Below are 20,819 nucleotides of genomic sequence, written 5' to 3' on the forward strand. Positions count from 1 at the left end.
ATCACTATAAATTCCCTCACTTTCGAACACTCAGGTCACACCAAAATTCACTTCTTTTGTATTTTTTCTGCTAAATCTCTTCTAATTTTTATTCTAGTATCTGAATTTCTAAATTGAAATGTCTTTGTGCTACCGAACTTGAAGGTGTTGTTTCTAAGATATGTGATGGTTTTAAAAAGATTGAAAATATTAAAAAGAAAATGTGAGTTTTAAAAGTCAATCCAGGAAAATGTTCTCCTAAGAGGCAAAGAAGAGCTCAAATTTTGAAAGTTAGCAACCGAAGTTACAAAAACCAGGAAGAAACTGTTTAAGAGCGCGTTGAATGGAAGATACGTCAACTGGAGATAACCAAAAGGCCAAAGTTTATCCGAAATTTTTATCAAAGTCTTTATTTTCTTGTAACAAATGAGGCAGTATTAATGAATCAGAAAATTTTAGGACTTAAAGTTTTGCTTTTATAAGGACACTCAAGCTCGTCAACGCTATTTGACCAGTCAAGAGACGAATTAGCCGATAATGACTCGGTTAGTTAATTTAGATTTTAATTAATAAAATTAATCTAACAACGATCTAGATACGAAATTAGTACTATTGGATAGAACTCGAAAAGCCACGGATGTCACCACCACTGTATGCTGGTGATGACATCTTTTAAGGTTTTCACTGTGATAAGATCAATATTAAAACTCACATATTAAAAGGAATATGTGAGTTTTAAAAGTCAATCCAGGAAAATGTTCTCCTAAGAGGCAAAGAAGAGCTCAAATTTTGAAAGTTAGCAACCGAAGTTACAAAAACCAGGAAGAAACTGTTTAAGAGCGCGTTGAATGGAAGATACGTCAACTGGAGATAACCAAAAGGCCAAAGTTTTTCCGAAATTTTTATCAAAGTCTTTATTTTCTTGTAACAAATGAGGCAGTATTAATGAATTAGAAAATTTTAGGACTTAAAGTTTTGCTTTTATAAGGACACTCAAGCTCGTCAACGCTATTTGACCAGTCAAGAGACGAATTAGCCGATAATGACTCGGTTAGTTAATTTAGATTTTAATTAATAAAATTAATCTAACAACGATCTAGATACGAAATTACTACTCGAACGTGTCAATAGGGTACCGGACGAAGAAGATATCATTGGATTAACCTCCTGGCTGCCCTTATCCATTTTGTGGGCGCCTTGGTAATTCCTTGGTCTTATCATCAAAACCCATCGAGATAAACTCGATCTCAGCTCATTCGTATTTATTCTTTCTTCTCTCTCCTTCTTTCCCTTCTCTTCTTCTCTTTGCTTTTCTCTGGTGATTCTTCAAGTTTTGAGAGATGGAATTAAGTTACAAGATCGTGAGGGCTAGGTAGAGAGCAAGGATTGATCGAGAGTGATGATGTTGATTCGAGTCTCGAATTCAAAGTTCTCAGAAAAGGTAAAACGGTGTTTGAATTCAGAGTTTCTGTTTTGGTTGATTCTTATTATGAAATCGTTATGATTTGTTAGATTAAATAGTGGGTTTGTTGTCAATTGAAGTGTAGATGAATTTATAGAGTTTAATTTTGATTTCATATAGAATTAGGGTTCATGTAAATTAGGTTGTTCTAGTCGGCATCTGCAGATGAAGAAGATGAATTAAATTGAGGTTCTGATAAATGAATAAGAAGAGGGTTGTTGTTTAATTGCTGTTGTTGAGTTGTTCTGATGATTTAACCAAAGAACTGGGAGTTCGTAAGAAGTTCAATGAAGAATCATAAGATGAATGAGTTTCAGTTCAAAGAATTGGGAGCTCAAGGGTAGTCCGAGATGCAATGGAGTTACTGTTATGATCCAAGTTGTTGGTAATGAATTAAAGAAGCGACTGGTGTTCAATATGCAGGTCAGCTGGTGAGGTATGAAGTATGATTGAGATTGTAGATGGGTTTGTCTTGGACTTCAAGGTGATGAATGAATGGATTGAAGGTTTAAGATGAATGTTTAGGGCACTGCTGGGGGAAATATTATGACAGGTTTGATGAAGTTGTTCTGTAGATGGTTGTGGTATTGACTTGAGGCTGTGAAGGGGATATGTTCTGAATCTAACTGAACTGTGGTGCAGATAAGAGTTGTAAGCTGAATTGGTGGCAGGGTTGCAATGTTGTTTACGCAGAATTGCTTGAGCTGAAGTATAAATGGTGGTGGTGTTAGGATTCTGAGTTATATCTCAGATAGTGTTGTTGTGTGATAGTCCGGAATGGCTGGTGTTGATCTCAGTGGTCCTGTGATGCCGAGAAGCTGCAAAGGGTAACCGATGAAGATATGAGATTACAAGGGACAAGTGAATATTGTAAAGAGGTCAAGTTGTGTATGTTTAATTGCAGTAGTGGACCAGATAGGATGAAAGTGGTATTGTTGGTTGTTGAAGCAGAGGGCTGCAATTGAGTTCGAGTCAGGTTGTGTAGGCGCATATTTGAGTTTCCGAATAACTGATAATGAAGATAAGTTGAGATAGTGCTGAGCAGCAATAGTTGCAGGTGGGGCTGTAAAATGTAATGGAGATGGTTCAAGTTGAGGCTTAATAGTGTTGTTGATGTTGATGCTGAGATGGAGAAGTGTGGTGGAATGAGAAGTTGAGATGGTGATGTTGCAGATGGATAAATTAGTAATGCTGACGGATTGAATAGAGACATGGCAGTTCTGAAGATTGTTGTTACAGGACTTGCATAAAAGGAGTCTGTAATGGTGGTGTTGGGTGAGAAGAATTAAAACACAGTTCATGGGTTGGTTGTAATGTTGATAGTAAGTTGCAGGTGATCATAGTGGCATAGTTACAAACTGGGAATAAGTGTTGGAGATAGAAATTGCAGATGAGGTCTGAGTTGTATTGCAGTTGTATTGAATCGATAGAATTGTATTGATAAAGAGATGACTTGGTTATGTGTTTTACAAGGAGAGTTAGAAATGCATTTTTGGTCCTAGCCTGTTGTGTATTGCATAATGTTTGTGCATTAGAGTTATGACCTGCGCAATGGCTCAGGTCAGTGTCCATTAAGCTCAGTCAGGATTTAGTCTGACTGACTCAGTTGTTTGACTGAGTCGACTATGTTGAATAGCACTTGACACAGTGGACCTTGACCGATTTGACCCAGTTAACCCTTTGACTTGACCTTTGACCTTGGACTTTGACATGACGAGGACCATTAATTGGCTTCCTTGACCGTTTGTGACCGTTAGTTGACTCAGATATAGTAGACCTTGGTCCAACGGATTGGTTTAGTGGACTTGGGCTTGGAGCCAGATTTTCTATTAAACATGAATTCGACCCTTATGATCCGAATTAGTCTTTGGTTCTTTCTAGAAAGTTGTAAATCTCTTCTAGACTTATCGAGTGAACTGTAGAATCAACCCAATCGGATTAGTAAACTCTTAGTTATGTTAAAGGTAGAGAATAAAATACCATAAATGGTTTAGAACCATTAAATCGACTTGTTATGAACCTCATATGAGCCTTTTGGCTAATTTTTAGAGTGTCTGTGTGATTAACAGTAGTCTATATTAACAACAATCGATTCAAAGGATGAACCAGTGGATTGAGGAATTCAAGGTAGGAGTGGCTTGTCATCAAATCAGGTGGGAACTCTGTAACTTTCTTGTAATCATTGAGATTTCTTTCTATCTGCGAGCATGATGTGTTTTTAATATCAGTATGTGCAATGTTTGCAATGAATGTAAATATGTGTGTAATATGTGTTGTGTGAATTCCCTGCAAGGAGTGACCGTGTTTCCCCACGGCTTCTTGCTATGTTCTATGTAGGCCGGGGAAAGCCGGTCGAATATTACGCACTTTACATTTTTTAGTAGACCGGGGGAAGCCGGTTAAATATTATGCACTTTACTTTTATATTAGTAGACCGGGGAAAGCCGGTTAAATATTAAGCACTTTACTTTTTATATCTATAGTAGGTCGGGATTGTAGGATCAGAATCTCGCAGCTGCAACACTTCAGCGAAATTATTAACAACATAACACAACAATGTCGCAAAGCAATTTCAGAAACGACATAATAAACGACATCACCTAAATCATGAGAAAAATATGATGGACTTGTGAAAATTAGGAAGTGTGCGAAATTAATATTTGTAAGGTTGCGAGAATGTCACAAGCCATATCCGAAAACAAAGGACAGATTAGCTGTCATCCACTATGTAATTCCCTATAAATAGCAATTCAGTTGTAAAGGAAAATGGGAGAGATCTTTTTAGAGAGAGGAATAAAAAACAATTAGGAGATAGAAAATCAAGAGTGGTTGTTGTTCTTAATCCCTTTATCTTTTCTTGTAATATTGTTTAAAGATTCATCAATAAAATTAAGATTGTTAATACAAAAATGAGTTGAATGTTAATGAAATCTTGTGAGGGGTGTAGTGTAGGATTTCCTGCAACTACATAATGGCGCTAGAAACAGGGATTGAAGATTGTTCTAGAAAAACTTGAAGATTAATATTGTGATTTATTAGAATTGAAAGTAATTGGTAAAAAAAATTTACATAATCTTTTAGAATTTGTTAGTATTGAAAGAATGGCTAGAAGGAAAAATGTATCGGAACAACCGACAACTTCTAGAAGAAGAAGTAAAAGACTTGCTGGAAGGGAGAGAAGTGAAATGGGAGAATCTACTAGAAGGAGAAATAATGGAGAAAATCAAGTTCAACCGCCAGTTCAGCAAACACCGGTACAAAATGGAACAATAGATTATGATAGAGTGAGTGTACACACTTGGCGATCAAATTCAGCAGAAGAAGTAGAAGAAGAGCAGCAAACCAGGAACCATAGACAGGTAGAGAGAAATCAAGAAGCAGATGAAGGAATAATTCATGGAGATGAGGAAATTGGAGCGTTAGAAACGTTGAGACGAAGAATACATGAAGAAAGAAGAGATGAGGCAGAAGAACGTGCAAATCTAACAAGGCAAAATCACGAATTGAGGATGGAAAATATGAGACTACAAAGTAGAAGATCGAGAAGTACTACAAGATCATATTCAAGATCGACTAGAAGAGAGATGAGGCGAAACTCACCCACAGTTAATGCTGGAAATAATATTCGAGAAGAAATACCAAATCCTAATGAAGAACATCGCGAAGATAGAGAAAGGACTGATGATCGTTACGTTCCACAAAATGAAACTTTTGATGATAGGCAAAATGATAGAAATCAAGAGAATGGACAACGTCAGGGACGAAATAATCAAGATGGCGAAGGGAATCGAGAGGAAGGAAGGAGAATTTTACATGAGAGAGAAGCTCAAAGAAATCAACAAACAATTGAAGAAGAAATTGAAAGACACTATGCTGAACAAGCACGTTTAACTCGCGAACGTGAAAGATTGAGAGCGGAAATGGAAGAACAAGAGCTGCAGGAGGCGATTCGCCGGAATAATCATAATGACAATCGAAATCGAGAAAGAAGGCGTACACAAAACCGGAATAACGGTAATCTCAATGAAGAGTATGATAGAGTACAGAGGAGGGCTGAAAGACAACGAATGGAATGAATTGATAAGAAATGAACAAAATCATGGGGGGAAAATGAGAGACATCATCATATGCGAATTCAAGATAGAGATGAGGAAGAGAATCGAGGAGAAGACGAGATGAGGATGATGAAGAAGAAATGCAAAATTTCGCGAGAGAAGAAAGACATGAACGCAAGAAGGGAGGCGAAATTAAAAAGACCAATGGATCAAAATTTAGGCGTAAATGAACAAATCTTAAAAGAATTGGAAGAAATGAGAGGAATGCTAAATAATAGAGGGGAAATAGAAGACAATTAGACGAAGCTATAGAAGAAGCTGCGAAAACTCCATTTACAAGAGAAGTACAACTAGGAGGAATACCCCGAAATGCAATTTTCCTGCGTTAACCAACATCTTTGATGGAACAACTTGTGCAATTCAACACATCAAAGCCTATGTGAGATGCATGTTACAGTGGGAAAATCATGATGCCGTATTGTGCAAGTATTTTGCATCCAGTCTAACAGGAGAGGCGTTTAAAATGGTTCGAAGGTCTACCAAAAAATACAATAACATCTTTCAATCATTTGCAGACCACATTCTTGGGGGCATATATAAGTAACAATTCTTCGCGACCTGGTATTGAAGATGTGTTGGATTAAAACAAAGGATTGGCGAAAGTTTGAAGCATCTAACCAAAAGGTGGAGGACTATGTGTAGTGAGATGGCTGGCCGTGTGGATGAGAGATATCTTATCTTGTCATTTATCAATGCTATGTTCGCAACCAATCTATTGTATGTCCAAATTTTCAGAGTCAAGAACACAATCACAATGACCGAACTGCGAGAACTTCAGGAAGAGTATATTGCTCTAGAGGAAAGGCAAAATGAATGGAATCATACCCAGTTGCGAATACCAGTTCACAAGCAGCGAATGCAAGCTTATTACCCAAACTAATAAACACAGTGGCGAGCACTTCGCAAGACAACAAGAAAAGGTGACGGGAAACAATCAACAGAAACTGGTGGCTATGGGAAGCCGAGATCAAGAGGAGTATGAAAGAGAAAGAAATTTCTACAATCGTGGTGGAAATAACAAGATTCAAAGACTTGATCAGCCGCAAGAAACTTATGGAGGTCAGACAAAACTATCATAGAGGACAGGAGTCACAAGATAGTGGGAGAGATCAAGATGCCACCTCTAAATGCAAGCGTGGAGAAAATATGGGAAGCTATAATTTTGATGGAGAATATACCAACACCATGGAACATGGGAACTGAACCACCTCCAAGCAACAGAATATCATCATTTCCATGGACATACTACAAATGATTGCAGAAATATAAAGAGAATTATTCTGAGAATGATAGATCAAGGAAAGCTAAACCACTTTATGGTAGGGCATCCACAATCTCAACCATTGCTGCCACCACCACTAGAGCATCACAGAGTAAACACGGTAAAAGAAAAGGAAACATTCTTCGTAGAAGTTGGGGCAAAATCAAAGAATCTATTCTGTCACTCTATATACATTCATACAAGACAATTGAATATTTTCATGACAATGTTTTGAGTAGAGTGTTCGCAAGAGACAATGATGGAAGATAAATTATGAATATTGCGAAAACCTCGCCGCTAGAGGAATGGCAGAAACAGACTATTTCTTTTACCGCAGAAGAAGTCCCTGAAGGTGGAGAAGTACATGACAATCCATTAGTGGTAAAATTAGAAATTAATCCAAAACCTAAAGAAGATGAAGATGAAGAAGCTGAAGATTCATGAGCAATTAATAGAATTCTGATCGATACTGGAAGCTCTGTGAACATCTTATTCTATCATACTTATAAAACCATGGGAGGGAGAGATGATGATCTTATACCATCAACATATAAGATATATGGTTTTAATGGTACTGCCAACAAGCCTAAAGGGGAGTTACTATGCGAATCCATTGAAGGGATATCTTCTGAAATCTGTTCTGTGTCGTTGACATAGAATCACCCTACAATGCATTAATTGGTCGACCTTGGCTACATGGGATTCTAGGTGTAGCTTCAACTTTCCACCAGTGCATCAATTCCCTCACCCCAGCGGTGTAGGAATCATAAAGGGAGATTGGGTTGAAGGAAAGAAATGTTACGAAACTGAGGTAGAATCCTGCGAAGGAAGAGCAAACAAGAAGGAAAGTTGGCGACACAAAATCAGAGAGACACAAAGAAGTGAGAGTTGATGGTGGATGCATCGAACAAAAGAAGAAGAAATGTTGTGACTAATGCTAGTTCATAGTAAGAAATGTGAACATACTATCAAGGAAGCATAGCAGAAATAACAAAGAGCAAAGAATGGCAAAGTAATAAAAATAAGAAGTGTATGAATGATTGATTTGTTGCGACACTCTCGCAACAAATAAAATTCTCAAAATACATTTTATTGAATGACAAAATTGAGATTGCGAAATGCAAATACAATATGATGATGCGAGAATTCGCAGAGATAATAAATTCTACAAAAGACAATCAGAGAACAATGACAAAAGAGAAAGGGGCGAACCTTTATGGCGTACACCCTAGTTCGAATAAATTTCGCAAGAGGCAAATGTAAGACCTAAAGTACGTCATATAAGGGGGTACCTGTTGCATGGCTCAGGGAAAGGCTACACCGCCACCGGAACCTGAGTCATGGAGATTTGGGGTCAATAAAGCCCATCCGGGAGAGGCACCTTGGATTCTCATCTTAAGCATATGACTTAGGTTGGGCGACTAAGGTAATAAGGACTCTCCCAAGGAGTGCAGAATCTGACCAAGGCGCCGAGGTACACGGTTGAGTCAAGAGTGCCAGGGGCGTCTGGAGCGTACCTTGCCATTCTTGACAAGTCTTGGCTTATACTGCACTCGGCCCGAAGAAAACCCCACTTAGGGTGCAGTCTCGTAACCATAAACCCTATAGGTAAAAGGGATAAGAGGCTGCGAAAACAACTGGTTGTTGTTAAGACCGGATGGGAGGAGCCAACCTTGTATGGTAGAGGTACGCCTCCTTGAAGGGGAAACCAGGGGGAGATAAGGGCGGCACCCTCCATTAGGGAGCTGATAAGTGTCTTAAGACGCAAATGTCATGAGGCTTTTTACTCGCAAGGGTATTAAGGCTTGTCATATTTGTGCGACAATCCTGAAGAGGCAATAATACTAAAGAGAAAGATAAGACGAGATCAATGGGTTTTCGCATGAAAGTGCGAAGACGTCCTGCGATTTCGTCGCAAGACGACAATGTCATGGGGCTTTATTTTCGCAAGAATATTTAGGCCTGTCATATTGTCGCAACATCCTGAAGAGGCAATAATACAAAAGAAAAAGTTAAGCAAGATCAATGGGTTTTTGCATGAAAATGCAAGGACGTCCTGATTTTGTCGCAATGACAAGAGGTGGCATAATAAGACCTTTAACTAGGAAGGCAAAATAAGACCACACAAGAATGAAATTTTGAAAAGAATCAAAATTCACTTCACATATGATTGCGAAATTATACAAAAACAACTGCGAAGCTGAGGCACAAAATAAGAGAAATCTGCAAAATCTCTCATTTGAATACAAATAACAGAGGCAAGTATGGGAATGAATGAAATCAAAAAATGTTATTTGTCTCCACATGATAAATTTACGCAGAAAGTTAAAAATTGATGATTACATTGATTAACTATATTGCAAGGAAGAATTGTTTTAATGAATGCAGGTCAAAATAAAAGAAACTTATATATTAAGGAATATGGGGAACCAAGAGAATTCGCAAGTATACGAAAAGAATGAATAAATGTACAAGTGTTACAGAAGATCAAAAAAAGAAACAAAGACTACTTCTTAGTTGATTCTTCATCATCTTCATCAGATTTGCTCTCTTCTTCATCCTCATCAGAACCTTTACCTCCATCAGAATCTTCATCACCATCAGATTTTTCATCATCAGCTTCACTATCAGAGATGATCATACTAGGGGTTTTCTTTGGGATCTCCTCTGAGAGACAAGGATAATCAGAGTGAGGAATACTATGGTCATTGCAAATCATTTGAATAGTTTGATTGCGAAAATGCAGAGCGTCATTCTTAAAGTTCGCAACAGTGATCTTGAATTGATTCTTCAATCTAGAATATTTATCGTCGCGAGAAGAAAGACTCTTTGAGAGTTCCCCTTTCTCAGCTTCAAGTTCTTCAATTCTGTGGCGATATCTACTCTCAGAACCTGCGAACAAAAGACAATCAATTAATAATTTAGTGAGAACTCAAAAGAGACAAAAGACTAGTAAAAAAGAACAGTTGGTGACCTTCTCTGTCAGAAATCATATCTCTAATCAAGGTTGTATGCTCAGCTTGGAGACTAATATTTACGCCTAAATCCTTTCTGGCATCATCTAAGATTTTCGCAGCCCAAGCGAACTCATCATCATTATTTATGAGAAAACGAGAACGAACTTGGTTTTCTCTCTCGCTAAGCACAACATTTTGACGATTGGCTTCATCTCGTTCAAGTTGAACCTCAAGAAGGGTCTCTTGCAATTTCGCCAAAGCCTTAACACCTTGATCAGAGATACGATATTTATCATCTATAAGTTTGCTAATCCTGGTTCTTAATTTATTGATCTTCTCTTTAGAATTGAGATAAAAACGTTTAAATTGGTTGGCTAAACCTAAACTAGGTCTATGATCAATCTCTAAGACGCGAAATTTGGATTTAAGTTCATTCAAAGACAGAGATGAAATTTTATCATTAGAGAAACTATTCAAAGATTTATTAAGATGTTCAAGAAGAGTGTCATTATCTAGGGCATCGGGAAATGAACGAAGAATAGTGGTTTCATCAGAAAGACCATAAATGTCTGTGTAGTTGCAGGAAATCCTACACTACACCCCTCACAAGATTTCATTAACATTCAACTCATTTTTGGATTAACAATCTTAATTTTATTGATGAATCTTTGAACAATCTTACAAGAAAAGATAAAGGAATCAAGAATAACCACTGCTCTAGATTTTCTCTCTCCTATTTACTTGCTTCTCACTCAGAAAAGATCTCTCTCCTTTCCTTTACAACTGAACGGCTATTTATAGGGAATTACATAGTGGATGACAGCTAATCTGTCCTTTATTTTCGGATATGGCTTGCGACATTCTCGCAACCTTGTTAATATCGCAAAATCCCTAATTTTCGCAGGACCATCACATTTTTCTCATGATTTAGCTGACGTCATTTATTATTTCGTTTCTGAAGTTGTTCTGCGACACTGTTGTGTTGTGTTGTTAATAATTTCGCTGAGGCATTATTGCTGCGAGATTCTGATCCTACATCTTGCCTCTTCTCATATCTTCTCTACGAAGTAGAGAACGATGTGAGAAATGCCGCAGCTGCCCATCTCTGCATATTCTGCATTTATCACATGTATCCTTTCTTCCATCTATTTCCTGACACGTCTTCTGTAACCGCTGCTTTTCAACCGCTCACGTCTTTTTGCATTAATTGTGTTCATTTCTTCGAGTAAAAAAAAATCTTCTCTATATATTTTTCTTACTCTTCTTTCCATTTTCTTTTTATTTTCTCTTCTCTTTTTACTCTCTCATCTCTGCAACTCTATTGTTCTTCCGTAAGTTCTGCCATTACAACTTTTTCTTCTTTCTTCTTCTTTTAATCTTTTTAATTTCTTCTTCATCTCCATACTGTTCCCTCTATAGATCTTCACTGTTCGTAACTTTCTTCCTTTTTAATTTTTTTACGAATTAATCTTCCTGCTGGTGTTTTCCATGGATTCATCGAGGTTAGTTTTCTTTCTTTTTTTCTTATGGGTTTTGCTGAAATTGATCTTGCTTACTGCCTTATTTGATGTTGTTTATGTGATTCCCATACTGTTGTTATTTCAGCAAAAACGCCTCTAACACCAAATTTACGGTTCAGAACCTTAATATTCCCAAATCGCAGCATAAGATTGTTGTAAACAAAAGAAAGTCTGTGAATCATAAGGTAGTAAGAAACATTATTCTTTTCTAATAACAATATTGTTGCCTCTGTTTCTTATCTGGATTTTGATTCGCAGGGTGATAAGGATGCCAACAAACCTCTCAAGAAATCTCGCCACCTCAAAACCGTTGAAACCTCTGTTCCATTCCACTTACTTATCCCTTCAAAATCTCCTGCGACATATTCGCAAGTTAAACCATTATCTCCAATTCGCGAAAAGGTTGCCTCAGATTTCATCTCTTCAACTGACCTTTCAATGATTGAAACCCCCCTTATTAATCCTTCTGTGAATGAAACTTCTTCTCCTCCTATTGATAATGTTTCCCAACCTTCTATCATTGCCAGTTCTCCATCTGAGCCTCTTCCTTTTTCGAAAGAAACTGTGGAAGGAATAGATATTGCTTTCAAAGTTTTGTCTGAGGTCCTGGATGATGGAAAGAAGTCTCCCATTGATCCTGTCAAGTCTGGTGTTTGCGAAATTCTGAGTAAGTATTTTTGCTCTGACAGAGCTGCTTCGCAAACAGCTTTGGAAAAAGAGTGTAATGCTCTTCGTCTCGAAAATAAAAAGCTCCAGTATGTTTCGCTGGATCGCGACAATATTCGCAAGAAGAATGATGAACTAAGAGGTATGATTTCCTTATCTGTGTCTTCAATTTTCCTTTCTAACGATTTCATCCTTTCCATATTTGATTGTCCTTGAAATCCATTTTTCGCATGTTAAGCCAGAAACGAATAATGGAGAGATATCAATTTGAATCTGCCGTTGAAGAATCCCGCGTTGATAAAGAGATTTTGACGGATCAATATAACCAATTAGATAACCTATATTCATACTCTGTTGATCATATAAATGATCTTACCAATGAAAATACCCAATTAGTTCGGAAGCAAAATTTATTAAGTAATGAAATATCTCGCCTCTCTTATTCTTTAACTAAAGCTAATCTAGGGATGGAATCTTTATCAGATGAGAATAAAACTCTATCTCAAGAGAAGCGAACTTGTTTAAACAAGATGGCGATATCTTCGCAACAACTTAGCATCCTTCAGAAAGTATGTGATGACCAATGGTAGGCCTCAAAGATATTAAATTTGAATGCAAAATGTTCCCCGGCCAAAAACTTGGTGGGCCCGGAGAAGTATATAAAATTAAGCGCAATGAAAACGGGGGCCTACAGTAATACCGCAAGTGCACGGTCGTCGGTTGTAGCTCGTGCAAATACGGGTCGATCCACAGAGATCGGGTGTGTTTGGAGTGTTCTAGCTAATTGGGTTCCTAGATTTTCTTTGGGCTTAGAAGCCTTTTGGCTTAAATTGGGCTTTGAGTGCTAATGGGTTTGTTCACAATAAAATGAACTGAGCTTGGGCTCAGTTAGTCTTTGAAGTGCAAATGGGCTTTGGCCTTAAACTTAGGCTTTTGATTAAGCCTGAATTGGATTGGGCCTTAATGAATTTGGGCTTTGGTTTTAAACAACTGGGCTTTGGTTAAGCCCACAGTTGACTGAATTGGGCTTCAGTTTGAAGTAAGCTTTGGGCTTGAGTGCACAGCAATGAACTGAATTGGGCTCAGCTGGCTTTGGCAGGCAGCAGCAGTAGCAAGACTGCACAGCAGAAGGGCAGCAGCAGCAGTGAGCAGCAACAGCAGGGGAAAGCAAAGAAAGCAGCAACAACAGAGTTGCAGCAGCAGAGAAGGCAATGCAGCAGCAGCACAAGTGCTGCACAGCAGCTGCAAGGCAGTGGAATAAGAGAAGCAACAGAGTTGCAGCAAGCCAAAAAAGTAGCAGCACTAGAAGTAAATCAGCAAATGAAATGAACATGGAAGTAAAACAGTGACAGAAACAAAGAACAAAGCAACTACAAGCATAAAACAGTGCAAGATGAACCAAGGCCTAAGCCAAGGGCAGGGGTGATAAAGAAACTGAAATGGAGCAAGGCTAAGGTAGAATACATGCAAACAAATAGAATGGGAAGAAAACTAGCTTGCTATGAGCACTAGTTTCTCCCAATGCTCAATCAACAGTGCAACCTAAGCATACAACAAGAATGGCAAGATAATCAGCTTGCTATGAGCACTGATTTCTTCCATTGCACAATTAGTTCAAAGCTTCACAGATACCTAGCCTAGCATTCCATCAATTGTGACAGCAAATTTAAACATGACAGTGAACATGTAACAAACATCAACAGGAGAGAATAGCATTAACAGGACACAAGTAACAGGTATTAACAGAACATGGACATTAACATAAAATAGCATTAACAGAACATGATCACATTAACATAAATAACAGGAGCATTAACAGAGCATTAACTATAAATAACAGGAGAAAATAGCATTAACAGAACATGAACATGAACATAAATGAAAGTGAAAATATTAACAGAACACATTAACATTTAACAGGACATGAAAGTCCTGGATGTTGGCTACTCCAAGCATAGTTTCTACAACACACCCACACCCATATTTATACCCACAGACAATTAGGGTTTCGAATTTTACTCACCAAACATGTGATTTGACACTTCAATCGTCGACCCATTATTTTCCTTGTTCACCTGCTCCGTCCCATGCCTCAATTGCATCTTTCCAACTCGTCCTATTTTATTGATTTCTTCCCTAGGTTTTTAGAGAGAAATTAGGGGAGAAAACCATATAATAGGAGGCTAGAACAAGGGGGTAATGAAGGAGAAAGATAGGGGTGATGATGGTGGAGGTGTGGTGGTGGTACGGTTCTGTTGAAGAAGGTGGTGAAGTTGCAGAGAGGAATGGGGGAGGTGAAGTCGATGGTTTGGGAGAAAAGGGGGGTGTTTGGTTAGGTGGATGGGTTCGGTCGCTAGGGTGTGAGGCGGGTCTACCGAATCTTGATGTTCTGTGACTCTGAGCTGCGAGATGCGAAGATGGTAGGTAGATCGGACGGTGATGTGAAGTGAAGCTTGTAGCGACCGTCAGATTTTTTGATACAACGAAGTTAACGGCTCTAGATGGGGTTAGGTGTTGTAGTGTAAGGCGGAGATATCAAACGTTGATGAACAGCAAGGGAGCGACCGTTGGATTCAACTACCATCTAATCTGAAGGCTTGGAATTTCAGCGCTGTGGTGCTCGGCAGAGACTTCAGATTTTGATGCTCTATGAAGGAGCGACCGTCGGATGCTTCTGAGAACTGATCTGATGGCTGAGAACGGAGGCGTTTTTGTGTGTAGAAAATGAGGTTGTGCGCACCATTCTTCGCGGCTTCCTTGCGTGATTTCTCCCGGCTTTTCACTACTTTTCTGCTTTTTTTTTTCCGCAAGTCATCCAGACTTTATTTATTACCTAAAAATGCAAAATTAATTAATAAAAATATTTATTCTTGAAAACAATGAAAATACAGAATATGGGATAAAATGTAGAATTAATGCATAAAAGATGAGTTAAATGCCAACAAAAAGGGATAAATATATACAATATTTGGCACTCATCAACCAAGAACAATCTCTTCACTCTTTGAGAAATGAACTTAAAGAAGTAACAGAGTCATCTATCGCCGAAAGAGATACACTCATTCAAGGTAGACTAGCTTTAAGTGTAAAGGCGAACCAACTTAAAGAACAATATTCCAAATTAGAAGAATCTTATTTTTCACTTGCGAAGAAAAATGTCTTTCTTATTTCTAAAGAGAAAAATCTTCAGTCTCGACTTAAAGGTTTAGTTGGTGATAAATTTGATGATGCGATGGACCGTTGGGAGAATAGTTGTCTGACCTTGATTCAACACCTTATTTCGCAAAAGGAAGGTAGTCATAACAGTTTGACTGCCTTAACTTCTTTTCTTTGGCATATCTTTTTGAGTTCTTCATCTTACTGAAATTTTGTATTCTACTTTTCGCAGAGTCTGAGAAAAATCTTCATTCCTCCATTTCTATTTTGGAGGATAAATATGCCAAAATTCTCAAAGAAAATGCACTACTCGTCTGTGTCCTTACTGGTTCTCGCGACCGAGCAGAAAGAAGACTTGATTATCTTGCTTACTTTAAGGATATTCAAGATAGGAATCATCAGAGAGCACTTCTTCGTCAAGTTCATCTCCGGGCTGAAGTTCTTGTGAATGATATTTTATTGTCCAAATCTCTTCCTCCTACATCAATCGAACCTTTGGAAGTAGATGATGATGAAATTCCTCGTCCCGGTGACAGTGATTATGATTATGAAAGTGGTGGAGAGAATAGTCTTTTGGAAGATAGAGAAGAGATCCCTTTTAAGGAAACAACTTCTGGTGCTAATCAAGATAGAAACGAGAAATAAATCTCTTCTAAAGAAGTAATTGCTGGCGATAATCCAGATGGTGGCGAAAAAGAAGTCCCTCTCAAAGGAATTATTCTTGGTGAAGATCAGAATCGAAATGAAGAAAAGGTTGGCGATAATGAGAACATTGGCGAAGAGCGTCCATTATCTCCTTCTACTGGAATTAATACTGAAGCATGAGATTCTTATCTAGTTCTATCTTCTTGAATTGTTTCATCTTTATTATTTCTTACGAATAATATTCTTTAACCAACTTTGGAATTAATTTTCTCTTTTAGTATTTTGCTGGCGAGAAAGATAATGCCTCTTGTTTACTGATTCCCATACTTGCCTCTCATTATCTTTCTTGCGAGAAATGATATGTTATGAATACTTATAAATATTTTGTTTTGTCATGTGGTCTTATTTTGCCTTCCTAATTAAAGGTCTTATTATGCCACCTCTTGTCATTGTGAAAAAATCGCAGGACGTCCTTGCATTTTCATGCAAAAACCCATTGATATTGCCTTAAATTTTTCTTTTGTATTATTGCTTCTTCAGGGTTGTTGCGACAATATGACAGGCCTAAATATTCTTGCGAAAATAAAGCCCCCTGACATTGCCGTCGTGCGACGAAATCGCAGGACGTCTTCGCATTTTCATGCGAAAACCCATTGATCTCGTCTTATCTTTCTCTTTAGTATTATTGCCTCTTCAGGATTTTCGCACAAATATGACAAGCCTTAATACCCTTGCGAGTAAAAAGCCTCATGACATTTGCGTCTTAAGACACTTATCAGCTCCCTAATGGAGGGTGCCGCCCTTATCTCCCCTTGGTTTCCCCTTCAAGGAGGCGTGCCTCTACCATACAAGGTTGGCTCCTCCCATCCGGTCTTAACAACAACCAGTTGTTTTCGCAGCCTCTTATCCCTTTTACCTATAGGGTTTATGGTTACGAGACTGCACCCTAAGTGGGGTTTTCTTCGGGCCGAGTGCAGTATAAGCCAAGAATTGTCAAGAATGGCAAGGTAACGCTCCAGACGCCCCTGGCATTCTTGACTCAACCGTGTACCTCGGCGCCTTAGTCAGATTCTGCACTCCTTGGGAGAGTCCTTATTACCTTAGTCTCCCAACCTAAGTAATATGCTTAAGCTGAGAATCCAAGGTGCCTCTCCCGGATGGGCTTTATTGACCCCAAATCTCCATGACTAGGTTCCAGGGGCGGTGTAACCTTTTCCCTGAGTCATGCAACAGGTACCCCCTTATATGACGTACTTTAGGTCTTACATTTTCCTCTTGCGAAATTTTATTCGCGAACTAGGGTGTACGCCATAAAGGTTCGCCCCTTTCTTTTATGTCATTGTTCTATGATTATCTCTGCGAAAGTTTCGCACATCATGATCTTGTTTTGATATGAATAATCTCGCAACTATTCTTTCAGAATCCAATACTTCTCGAAGCTTCTTATGGATAATATCTTTTTAAGTACAATATGTTCCATGGTCTGTCAAGTATATGACCAACATCTCTACCTTCTGGATCCATTAATTTATAAGCTCCTGTCCCAACTATCTCCTTAATGATGTAAGGTCCATCCCATTTTTCGCTAACTTTCCCTCATTTTCTCGCTGATATATTGGTGTCTCTCGCAGAACTAAATCTCCTGGTTGAAATTCGCGTACTTTGACACGTTTATTATATTCTCGGGCTAATCTTCGCTGATAATTCTCCATATGCTGTAAAGCTCTTTCTCTTTTTTCTACTAACTCATCAAGTTTGTTTAAGATCAAACCCGCACTAAGATTTTTCTCCCAAGCTTCTTTCTTTGTCGTCGGAATAACAATTTCTTTTGGTAACACCGCTTCAACTCCGTATGTTAAACAAAAGGGTGACATTCCAGTAGCTTCTCTCCTAGTTGTGTTATAAGCCCATACTGCATTATGTACTTGTTCGCACCATGCTCTATGATGTCCTTATAATTTCTTCTTTAATATATCTGCAATTGTTTTGTTTGTTGCCTCTGCCTGCCCGTTAGCTTGTGGATACAGAGGAGTAGACTTTCCACATTTTATTTTAAATGCATTAAGTAACATCTCTATGTTCTTTCCTTCAAACTGTTTCCCATTATCAGATACCAACTGCGCGGGAATTCCGAATCTGCAAATGATATTTTCGAATATGAATGTAAAGATATCTTTGTCGCGAATATGTTGTACTGCCTTTACTTCTGTCCATTTTGTGAAATAATCTGTTGCGACTATTAAGTATCTTCTTTGTCCAGATCCTGGTAAAAATGGCCCCACAATATCTAAGCCCCACTTTCCAAAAGGCCATACACTGGTTGAAGATGACAATGGTGCTCCAGGTGCATGTATTTTCTTTCCGTGCCGCTGACAATCTTCGCAACGTCTTGATATTTGTTTTGCATCTTCGTGCATGTATGGCCAGTAATAGCCTTGCATTTTTCTCTATGTGCCAAAGATCTTCCCCGCTATGATTGCCAGCATCCCACTATGTAACATTTTTAGCTTTTCTCCTTCTTCTCGTGTCAAACATCTGAGTGATGGTCCATTAAAGGATTTTCGGTATAGCAGCCCATCTCTTAATTCATAATTTGTTGCGCGGCTTTTTAACTTGTGTGCTTCCAATCTATTTCTTGGTGTTTCTCCTTTCGCCAAATATGCATGAAGTTTGTTCTCCAATCTGCGATATTGTTCGTTTGTTCTTCTTCTCCACCGTCTATTATCATCACGTTCACTTTTCTTCTTCTTTATTGATTGATGGTGACAAAGTGTGTTTTTTATGCATCTCGCAGTTGGATCTGTCATCATGCTTGAGATGAAAGCAAAAGCGTCTGCGAGTCTGTTATCCTTCCTTGAAATGTGCCTCCATTTTATCTTTGGGATTTTCGCTGACAATTCTTCAACGAGCTTCTTGTATTTCTTCAAGGATGGTTCATTTGTAGTGTACTCTCCCTTTATTTGGCGAATAACTAGCTGCGAATCACTAGTGATCCTGGCATTTTCTAGTTTCATTTCTATTGCGAACTTTAAGGCATGTACCACAGCTTCATATTCCGTTTCGTTATTAGTGGATGCGAATTCCAATCTGAATGAAAAAGCCATCTCCATTCCTTCTGGCGAAATTAAAACAATTCCAACCCCATTGCCTTCCCCATTTGATGATCCATCTACCAATATCTCTCATCTATTTGGTTCTGTTAATAAGTCTTTTGGATCTCCATGTTCTTCTTCTATATCCATCATCTCTTCCACCGCTTCATCATTTTCTAAAGGAAATTATGCTAAGAAATATGCGACAACTTGTGATTTTGGTGAAGATAATATTTCATACTTGATTTCGAAATGTCCTATTTGTGCATTCCATCTCTCCACCCTACCTGATCTTTTTGAATTCTTCATCACTGATTCAATTGGTACTTTTGTTAGCACCCTTAGTTTGTGTGCTTGAAAATAGAGAAGTTTAAATTCGGCGTATACTAATGCTAAAATTAGCTTCTCAATCTTTGAATAATTCCTCTCTGCAGCATTAAATGTTTTGCTGATGTAATAAATGGGCTTTTCCACTCCTTCGTCCGTTCGCAATAACACAACGCTTAAAGCATGTGATGTTGTCGCAAGATAGATCAATAGTTCTTCTCCTGGTTCTGCCTTTTGTAAAATAGATCTATTCATAAGGTGTTCTTTGATCCCTTGAAAAGCTTTTTCACATTCATCAGTCCATTTGAATTTCGCACCCTTCTTGAGTATATTGAAAAATGTTTACATTTGTCCGATGATCGCGAAATGAATCTTCCTAGCGAAGCTAAAAGTCCGTTCAATTTTTGTACATCCTTTACCGTTGCTGGTGTTGGCATGTCATGCTTGTACCTTTTATGGATCAACTTGTATTCCTTCTTTTGATAAAATGTAGCCTAAAAATTTTCCCGATGCAACCCCAAAAATGCATTTTTCAGGGTTCAGTTTAATATTATAATGCGGCATCTGTTCAAAAATCTCCCTCAAATCTTGTACATGATCTTTAGCTTCTTTACACTTCACTAACATGTCATCCACGTACACCTCTAATGTTTTGTGTATCCATTTCGCGAACACCTTCTCTACCATTCTTTGGTACGTTTCTCCTGCATTCCGCAAACAAAACGACATTTTTTTATAACAGTATAAACCTCTTGGAGCGAAAAAAGCAGTATGTTCTTGATCTTCTTCAGCGAGAGGGATTTGGTTATAACCTTTGTACCCATCTAAAGAAGACACCCTATCATTTCCCGCTGCTGATTCAACCATTTGAGGAATATCCGGCAATGGAAAACTATCTTTAGGCAAGCCTTGTTTAAATCAGTGAAATCTATGCAAATTCTTATCCCTTTATTTTTATTTGGAACAAGAACCATGTTTGCTATCCACTATGGGTATTTAGCTTCTCTTATAATTCCCGCCTCAAGCATTTTCTGTAATTCTTCTTCTATTTGAGGATGGTAGGTTGTTGCGATTTTTCTTATTCTCTGTTTAAATGGTCTCACATTCTTGTTAATCTCCAACTTATGACATGCAATTGACGGATCTATTCCAGGTATCTCATCCATGCTCCCCGCGAAAATATCTTTATATTCCCGCAAAAGATTGACAGTTCTTTCTTCCTCTTCTGCATCCATCTTGGTTCCAATCCTGAATATTAGGGGTTCTTCTATAGTTCCAACATTTACTTTTTTTGTTGGTTCTGCCGCAGTGTAACTGGCCTTGGGTTTTCCCATTGGTGTTGGCTCTTTTATCATCTTCGCAGGTCCATCTCCTTCCTCCGAAATTTCGCTGGGTATTCCTTTACCTTCTTTTGCTCTTATCATGTACACTCTAAATTCTTCTTCTTTCTTTGCCTCCTTTGTTATTTTTCTGCGAAATTGTCGCCTTTTTGCTCGTTCTTCATAATGCTTTACTTCAATTTGATAACATAATTTCGCATTGTCAATATTTCCTCTAATCTCACCTACTCCATTTGACATGGGGAACTTGATGCATTGATGCAATGTTGATGCTATAGCTTTAATTGCGTTGTAGGATC

General features: G+C 38.2%; 1 long non-coding RNA gene across 1 annotated transcript; it reads left to right on the plus strand.

The window, feature by feature from the left end:
• The first annotated feature begins 1,249 nt into the window (after nucleotides 1–1,249).
• LOC113313728 lies at nucleotides 1,250–3,854 on the plus strand. The gene is made up of 2 exons (XR_003342009.1): nucleotides 1,250–1,420; nucleotides 3,511–3,854. It is a non-coding gene; the product is annotated as an uncharacterized LOC113313728 (long non-coding RNA).
• The last annotated feature ends 16,965 nt before the right edge of the window (nucleotides 3,855–20,819 follow it).

This window comes from Papaver somniferum, chromosome 9 (assembly GCF_003573695.1).
Source record: "Papaver somniferum cultivar HN1 chromosome 9, ASM357369v1, whole genome shotgun sequence".
Lineage (NCBI taxonomy): Eukaryota > Viridiplantae > Streptophyta > Magnoliopsida > Ranunculales > Papaveraceae > Papaver > Papaver somniferum.